The 9385-nt window shown below is 39.6% G+C and overlaps 1 long non-coding RNA gene across 1 annotated transcript; it reads right to left on the bottom strand.

The window, feature by feature from the left end:
- Positions 1-1916: 1916 nt before the first annotated feature.
- Positions 1917-8611, bottom strand: LOC112643777 (uncharacterized). Its single transcript, XR_003125884.3, has 3 exons — positions 8379-8611; positions 3225-3292; positions 1917-2222 (listed from the first exon to the last, which is right to left on the bottom strand). It is a non-coding gene; the product is annotated as an uncharacterized LOC112643777 (long non-coding RNA).
- Positions 8612-9385: the final 774 nt, after the last annotated feature.

Here is a 9385-nt window from a genome sequence, read left to right as displayed (position 1 = left end):
TGGTAGTTAAAAATCCCCAGATGTTTCCAGTTTAAGCAGCCAAGTTTAAGAACTACTGGTCCAAAGTAAGCTCCCTTTTGGTTTCCAGTTTTCTGCCACATACTATATTGGGTTCCTTCTTTTGCCTGAATCCTGCCTGTGGGCAAGCATCCTTGTGTGGGATAACTCGGTTTGCCTGTACAGAACCCAAGTACAGAAGAGACAGGAAAATCATGCTTTCATTTATCATTGTTACTGAGTTTCTTGGCATACTATTCAATTTTGAAGAACCTAGCCACATCTCTTTCAGTGTACCTTTAGGGCTGGATCTATGGCAGCATGCTAATTCATTGAAGGAGGTGGGGGACCTCTGAATAATGTTGTACAGTTAGGAACCTTAATTACCTCCTTCTAAGATTGTAGTTCCTCATTTGAAGGCATACTTGTCTGTAGTGTAATTTGCCAGATCTCACTTCCCTGGCTGAATCTGATTTAAATAAATGGGCCCCACCTCATCCTAGGGTAGTCTTACTATAGCATCCATATCAGACTTTCCCCCCACCTCATGGTAGCTACATGTTTATATACATATATACATGTTATATATATATATTCTTCAATTTATAGATAGAACACTAGTCAGAGGAAGGATCTGTAGCTTTCCTATTGTCAGAGAGTAAGTAAGTGGATTCAAATCCAGCCAGTGCATCTCCATAAACTGTGTTTCTGGTAGCTTTAACTCCAGTGGAACTACCACCATCAAGTGACGTTCAAGTCTGGCTGCAGAAACTTGGATGCAACAGATTTGCAATTCCCCGTGGGCACCTGGAAATTCCAGGGATACAGAGGACCTGTGAAAAGCCAGGGAGGCACTCTCTTCATAAAGTGGTGCTGGGGCTCTAGCAAACCCTCAAAGCCATTGGGCAGTGTTGGTCTCTGCCCAAATAGGCGGAAGGAAGCTAGAGGACTGTTCCCAACCAGATTTGAGGTGAGGGTCCTACCAGAATTGATTTTTGGGACGGGGCTGGGGCAGCCTGACAGTCTCAGTGAAATGTACATAGCTTGGGGCCCTCTGGGGGAGGTGGGCTGCCACGGGAAAGCATATCAATGCTCTAACTTGGTTTCTGTCAAAACTTAGCTGCTCAAACACCATGCTGACCAACCTAACAGGAAATTCCTCTTAAAATATTTTTCTTGTCTTGGGTGCTAGGGTGGCTCAGTTGGTTGAGCACCTGATTCGCTTTTGGCTTAGGTCATGATCTCATGAGTCGTGAGATGGAGCCCCCCGCTGGGCTCCACACTCAGTGGGGAGTCTGCTTGAGAGTCTCTCCCTCTGCCCACCCCTCCCACTCATATGTGTGCATGCAAGCACTTGCATTCTCTCTCAAATAAATCTTTAAAGAATATTTTTCTTATCTTGAAACTTGATTGTGATTAGAGGGAATGGAAAAATACAACTAAAGTATTAATTTTAAGTAGACACTTCTAAAGAATGTTTTTGTGACAAAAGATGAAATAAATCTAGACACTGACTACCTTGTAGAAGATCTCTAATATGAGATCTTCACTCTTAAACGAGTGGTTTCTAGTACCTTGTAGATGTTAGCATTTGTACACAGGGGACCAAAAACCAGCCGAATAACTCAGTCTAGAGCAAGATTGGCCCTTTGGAAAACATGACCTTTTTATTCTGGATACCTGCCATCACAATAGGTATTTATTATTAATTTATTATTAATATTAATTAATTAATTATTGTATTTCCTTATTGTTTCTAGGATTTTGTTCCTATTTCCTTTTCACTGAGCTTTCTGCTCCAAATAACAGAATGAAAATGCCATTGGAGCTATTATCTTTTGGTGTATTTCAGCTTACCCTTTTATTTTTTTTATTTTTTATTTTTTTTAAAATTTTTATTTATTTATGATAGTCACAGAGAGAGAAAGAGAGAGAGGCAGAGACATAGGCAGAGGGAGAAGCAGGCTCCATGCACTGGAAGCCCGATGTGGGATTCGATCCCGGGTCTCCAGGATCGCACCCTGGGCCAAAGGCAGGCGCCAAACCGCTGCGCCACCCAGGGATCCCAGCTTACCCTTTTATAGTGTAACAGTTCTCACTGCATTTCTCCAAGAGAATATCTTATATTGGTTGAAATTCATGAGCTGATTTTCTCTGTAGTCAGCTGTGTAGGGGAGGAAAACATCTTTTCCCTCTACTCATGTTAGGTGCTCCAGGAGTCCTAACTAACAAGAGATAGATTGACAAGAGAAAAACAAATACACTTTTATTAGCATGTGCAATGTGTATCCACATAGGAGCACTCAGAGATGAGTAACTCAAAGGGATGGTTAGAACTTGGGGCTTATTTGGCATCTAAACCAAAGAACAATAAATATACAGAGAAGTGTCAGGACAAAGGGAAGGGACTTTGAGTTTCTAGAGTAGCAAATTTTGGGAAGGTAAATATACAGGTGAACTAATGGAAGATAAGTTTAGTTAGTAAAGTTTGTATGTAGATCCTCTAGTGCCTATCTCTGGATTGATAAGGGTCTATAGTTGTCTTTGGTGATTAGCTTATGTCCTTCCTGGTAGAGTGGGGAGGGGACACCTCTACAAATATATGTCCTGCTTTTAGGCAAATGGGGGAGGGCAGAGAGCTTCTCCTGTATCTGCTTCTCAATTGCCTTTAGTTCAAAATAATCAATATAATCATATTCTGCTACCCTTTAGCTGGATAAACTATTCATTTCTTCTTGTTCTAATCTGCTAGCTAGGATAGATTGCTGAAACAATTGTGAAAATGAAGACACTATAAATAAAATGAATATGACCATTTTCTTGTTTTTCTGGGGCTTTACTTGGCAGTAGCATTTCCTGGCAGTAATGTGGGTCCTGACCCAACCTAGAAACTTTGTTTCTAACTTTCCTCCTTTCTAACCTCTGAACCTTAAACATCCCTGTAAGACATAAACTATGCTTGGGCTAAGTTTCTTTTTACATGAGTTTTTCACCAACAATATCCTTTTTGTCAATCCCTGTCCCTTTCCAGCTTGCTGTCAGAAGTAGGTGTCGAAATCTGTTTACTCCCTGTCTTTCTGAGGATTTTCAAGTTAACCATTTATCCTGGACATGTCTGTGTTGTTCAAGGGCACAGTGGTAAGAAGCTGTCTGGACAAAATTGTGAATCTGGGAAGTTTTGATTTTTTACTTTTTCTGACTTTACCTTCTTCTCTTTAATGACTTACTTTTCAAACACCTTTATATTTGCTTGCAAAAATCTTCTAACCTCCCATTTAAGTTTATTCACATCATCCTGTGAGTGAAAACATTGAGAGGGGAATAATCGAATGAGAAGAGGAAATCTAAAGATCAGATTTGTATAAAAGGAATATTAATTATATCAATTATGTGGCCTGCCTAGCAGTGATGCCTAATTATCCTGTGATACATTATTGACAGTAGATTGTGAAATAATAGCTAGTTTTGGTGTAGGTTTGACTCGATTAGAATAGTGGGCTGCAAGTACATGTTACACCTTCAGAGCTTATTGCTCGACAAACAAACCTACACCGTAAGCCCAAGTAGGAACATTTTCGCTGTTCCATCAGATTGGAGGAGATTTTCCCCAGTGGAAGAATAGGGGAATCCCATAAAAGGTCACAGATTTCCTGCCATAAACTTTTGCTCCTCAAAATGTGGTCTGTGGAGCAGCAGCGACAGTATGAACTGGGAATACAGATGCTCAGGCCCTACCCCTCACCACCTGAATCAAAATCTGCATTTTAACAAGATTCCTTAGGTGATTCAGTTCACCATAAAATTTTAGAAGCACCCCTGTAAACCATTCCTTCCTTTGCCAGGGGGAGTTGACAAAAGAATGGAGAACATGAAAAAAAATAGGTCACTGCTCTAGCTACTACTTACACATTAGAAGTTGAGCCTGTGGCTTATTTAAAATGCAGACTCCCAGCCCCATCCCAGAGCTTCCCGCTCTTAGGTGTAAGGTGGGGCCAGTCCTCTGCATCTTTAACAAGTATCCTCAAAATGTCTGAGAAGACTTCAAGTCTGAGACCTACTGGCTGGGCCTCTTTACTGACACCAGAGGAAAGGGACAGGCTGAGGGAGCTGGCAGTGTGAGGGTGGGATTATTCTCAAGAAACAACCCAAGAGGCCTGTAAGGAAGAAGACTGCGGTGCAAATGGAGAGGGAGAAAAGTTGGCTAGAGAATATATATATATATGATTTTATTTATTTAAGAGAGAGTGTATCCAAGCAGAGGGGAGGAGTACACAGAGAAGCAGACTCCCTGCTAAGCAGAGAGCCTAGTGCAGGACTCAATCCCAGGACTCTGGGATCATGATCTGATCCACAGGCAGATGCTTAACTGACTGAGCCACCCAGGCATCTTGGCTGGAGAATATATTCTATAGATCCTCTTATATGGTTCTATCTGAATTTGACTCCATTCCTCAGTAATTTGCTGAAATTCACCAAAGTAAGAGTACTGTTGCTATATTTAAAGGCAAGATGGCTTAATACCCTCTTCATTTTTCTCACTTATGGTACATTGCCCTCCAGGAGCAATCAAGGCTCTCCCAGTGGCCCCACTGAAATTGCTGAAACAATTGTGGGATGTTTGCTGAAACAATTGATGGGATGTCAAGTATAATGCATTCTGTTATTGTATGTCTAACCACCCCAAATTTCAGGACTAATCTACTCATTCATTTTTGAATCGGGGTGACCATGAGGCACAGGTGGTCACCAGTGCTTCCTAAAGTCCCATCCTAGAGGATATTTAATATTTGAAGGCAGCTCAATCCATATTTGCTGAATACAGTATAAATCTGAAGTTGCTATACAAAGTAAAGCTCAGCTAATGTGAGCCCAGAGACTGATTCATAGTTTTTAAAATGATTAACCCCACGCCCTCCCCTGCCCTAGCTAGCCAGCAACAAATTATCCTTTAGGGCTTTAATGAGTTAAGAGAACACGCTTAACATAAAGGAATATGTCATGGATTCTTCTAGATGTACTTGGTCAGACATAATATGTTTAAGTCGTGTTTCCTATATGGTGTCATTTGTATGTTTGCATATTTGTGAAACTCTGAAATTTTTATACACAGGAAAAAAGTATTAAAAAGTACTCCTGAATTCTTCCAAAGTCTCATTGATTATATGACGTTTGGAGAAGATAAGACCTATGAGAAAGTATGAGGGTAGAGCATGTGTAATTTGGGGGTAAAATGATCTATAGAGAAAGCCACGTTAGGTAATATAAGACAAAATTTTAGAAATATAAATCAATCAGTATATATAACAATCTATAAGGGCAGATGCTTGGCAACTTGTTCCTGGACTTATAACTAATTCAAACTAACATTGTAAGACTTTCTCTAGTTGTTTATCATTCATTCATTCATTAATCTACTAAATATTGAAGATTGGCTCTTCACTGAGCCCTCATGAGTATACTGTGTGAAATGTATGCAGTCTCTGGATTTGCTCTGCTGGTTGGAAAGTGGACTTCAAGAAGTGCTGAAAAAACATCATTGCTACAAAATAGCACGTTAAAACAAAATACCATGACTATGACCATGTCAAGGACATTTTTCATGACAAATTCTACATACCTATATCAAATTCACTAAGTAACCTTTCCTCTGTATTTCACTTTGTTACAGTCTCGATAATCACAAAAACCCCTGGCTTTTCAGGTTTTTTTTTTGTTTTGTTTTGTTTTTTGTTTTTGTTTTTGTTTTTGTTTTTGGTTTTTCAGTTTTTAAAAAAATTCTTTAAAAAATCTGTTTCTTATTTTAGGGAAAGAGAGGGAGAGAGAGAGAGAGAGAAAGAAAGAGAGAAAGTGAGCATGAGCAGGAGGGAAAGAGGGAGAAGGAGAGAGAGAGAGGGAGAGAGAAGCAGTCTCCCCACTGAGCCTGAAGCCTGAGGTGGGGCCTGATCCAAAGACCCTGAGGTCATGACCCTGAGATCAAGACCTGAGCTGAAATCAAGAGTGGGACACTTATACGCGTGACTGAGCCAACCAGGCGCCTGTCTGGCTTTTCAGTTTCAAACTGTGCTACTTCTTTTCTTTGCATCATTTAAAAGTTAATCAAGGGTTTCTTGGTCTCTAGCTCTATTTAGCTAGACGCTGGGGAAATATACAAAGAAACAGAGCTTGCCCTCAAGAAGCCTGAATTTTGGCTTGCATTGCAAGCAGGTTAGTGTGAATAGCTGATACCTACAGGAAGTTGTCAGGAAAACCTCACCATTCACAATTCCTTCCTCTTAAAATTTGGCAAAGGAGCCAGATTATTGATAATATAAGATGCAATTTTTTAAAATCATGAAAATAATGCAGAGATAAACAAACCAAAATTTATGTCTCCGTGTAGGTAACTACCTATTTCATGTCAAAAAAAAAAAACCCAAAAAACAAAAAACAAAAAAACCCCACCATTTTTATTCAACTTGGTTTGACGTGTCGGTAGAAATCTGCTGTACTCTGCCGCCACCTGCAGGCGATCTGGCACCAGGGAGAAGGCCCAAACAGGTAACTGCAAAGGGAGCGATTGCTTTACTTTTGTTTATCAAATCACTCTTTTCCTTTTTTTTTTTTTTTAAGATTTTATTTATTTATGAGAGACACGGAAAGAGAAGCAGAGACACAGGCAAAGGGAGGAGAAGCAGGCTCCATGCATGGAGCTCGATGTGGGACTCGATCCCAGGACCCTGGAATCACTACCTGAGCCAAAGGCAGACACTCAACCACTGAGCCATCCAGGGGTCCCAGATATGCTTAAATACAGTTTCACATACAATATGCTTTATATATTTGCACAACTTGAAAAACCCTGAAATTTTTATGACATACTCTGAAATATAATGTTATATGTCAATTATATCTCAGTAATAGAATAAAATAGAGCAAAACTTGTGAAAGAAATAATAAATGAAAGAATAAATTGCCACGTTTTGGTGTTCCGTGAGGTAAGTATATCTCATTAAATTGCTGTTTTCTTACTACCTTCTTGGAAGCCCTTCCATTCACAAGGACTTGGCACCCTTTTCTCTGAGTGCAGTTATTGATCTTGGTCAATGTTCACAGGTGGATGAAGAAGAACTAGGATGGGGGTATAATTTGTCTCTAAGAAAAAGTGTACAGTCCTTTGTTAACAACTGAATATTTACATCTGGTTGAAGGTTGTTCTTGCCTTCAGAGGAATCTTCCTTTGATGACCTGATACATAATGCTCATACTCATTTTCAACAAAGTGATTTTATTTTCTGGAATAAACACCGGCCTCTAATTCATCTGACTTGAAATTTTTAGATCCCAGGCCACTAGAGATGCACTGTGTTTTAAATCAAGAAAATTCCTGAGCTTCCTTTCTCATGAGGAAGTGGAGCTCCCCAATGACACAATGTTATCAGCTTCAACTTTATTGTGCGTTGTAGGCATTAAACTTGGTTTTCCAATATGACGGGAAAAACAGTATTCTTGTTTATCAAATATTCTGCTTACTAGAAATTTATCATTTCAAACACATACAATATACCAATTTCTTAAGAAGCATGGCACAGCAGTCATAACTGGTAGTATATTATGTGCAACAGAATCTTGTTTTTACTTTGTAAAGAAATAATATGGGATCTTTATTTTTTGAAGCATAACTGACATACAGTATCAAACTAGTTTCAAGTGTATAGCATAGTGGCTCGATATTTTTATACATTATGAAATAATCCCCACTATAACTTTAGTTATCCTCTGTCAGCCTACAATAAAACCTTTTCTGGATGGCTAGAATATAGTCCAGCATCACTTACTACCTTGGTAATTAAACATTAAAATGCTAGAAGACATACATAAGCCTCAACTGGGAATTATGAACTGAGATTTGGCATTTGGAATCAGCTATTGTAGGAAAGGAAGAATATAAATAAGGATATTTAAAAGAGTCAGCTATAATTACTGCGACAGGGCTAAGCTGAAGAAATATTTAAAATGAGGAAGATATTTCTCACTCCTCCCTACTGTAACTATGTATATGTTAGTTTGAGGATGGATCTAAATTTGATGATAAATGCCCAGCCCTGGGAAGAGAGAGGGCAAAATGTTCTTTTTTTTTTTTCCTTAAAAAGAAGGGCGAGGCACCTGGGTGGCTCAGTGGTTGAGCGTCTGCCTTGGGCTCAGGTAGTGATTCCAGGATCTGGTGATCGAGTCCTACATTGGGCTTCCTGCGAGGAGCCTGCTTCTCCTTCTTCCTATGTCTCTGCATCGCTCCCTGTGTCTCTTATAAATAAATAAATCTTAAAAAATAAAGAATAAAAAGAAGGGCATATCACACAATTCATCAATCACATTCTTGGTACCCACAGGAGTTGAAAACTTACGTTCAAACAAAAACCTGCACGTTGACATTTATAGTAGCTTTGTTCATAACTGCTCAGCCTCAAAAGCAACCCAGATGTCTTTCAATAAGTGAATGGATAAATGAACTGCAGTGCATTCAGAAGATGGACAGCTCTTCAGGGCTAAAGAGACATGAGCTATTGAGCCAGGAAAAGATATGGAGGAAACTTAAATGCATATTACTAGGAGGAAGGAGCCAATCTGGACAGGCTACATACTGTTCCATTCCAATTATGACATTCTAGAACATGCTAAACTATGGAGACAGTAAAGTGATGAGTGGTTACCAGGAGGAGTAGGGAGAGGGATGAAGAGGCAAAGCACAGGGGCTTTTTAGGGCAGTGAAAACACTTGGCATGATACCCTAATGATGGATACATGTGATTATACAGTTGTCAAAACCCATGGAATGTACACCACCAAGAGTGAACCCAAAGGTAGACTATAGACTTGCAGTGATTATGATATGTCAGTGTAGGTTCAGCAGTTGTGACAAATGTACCATTCTGATGAGGGATGGTGACCATGGAGGAGGCTGTGCACCTGTGAAAGGGAGGGATATAAGAGGAACTCTTTGCACTTTCTGCTCAGTTTTGCTGTGAACCTAAAATTGCTCTAAAATCATAAAGTCTTAATGAAAATGTAATTTAATTTAGGGGCACCAGGGTGGCTCAGTCAGTTAAGCGTCCAACTCTTAGCTTCAGCTCAGGTCATGACCTCAGGGTCCGGGGATCAAGCTCCCTCCATGCTTAGAGGGAGTCTGCTTGAGATTCTCTCCCTCTGCCCCTCCCCCTACTCTCTCTCTCTCTATGTGCAGGCATATATGTGCTCTCTTACTATCTCTCTCAAACAAATAAAATAAATCTTTAAAATGTTTAATTTAATTTAAAGCATCACCATGAAGTAGGTATCATCATTCCTATTTTACAAATGTGTAAACTGATTCACAGCTATAAATATGCTAATAACTTATGCAGGTGCGTAGCTA

The sequence above is a fragment of the Canis lupus genome, chromosome 1, assembly GCF_003254725.2.
Source record: "Canis lupus dingo isolate Sandy chromosome 1, ASM325472v2, whole genome shotgun sequence".
NCBI lineage: Eukaryota > Metazoa > Chordata > Mammalia > Carnivora > Canidae > Canis > Canis lupus.
This window is presented reverse-complemented; position numbering and strand designations above follow the sequence as displayed.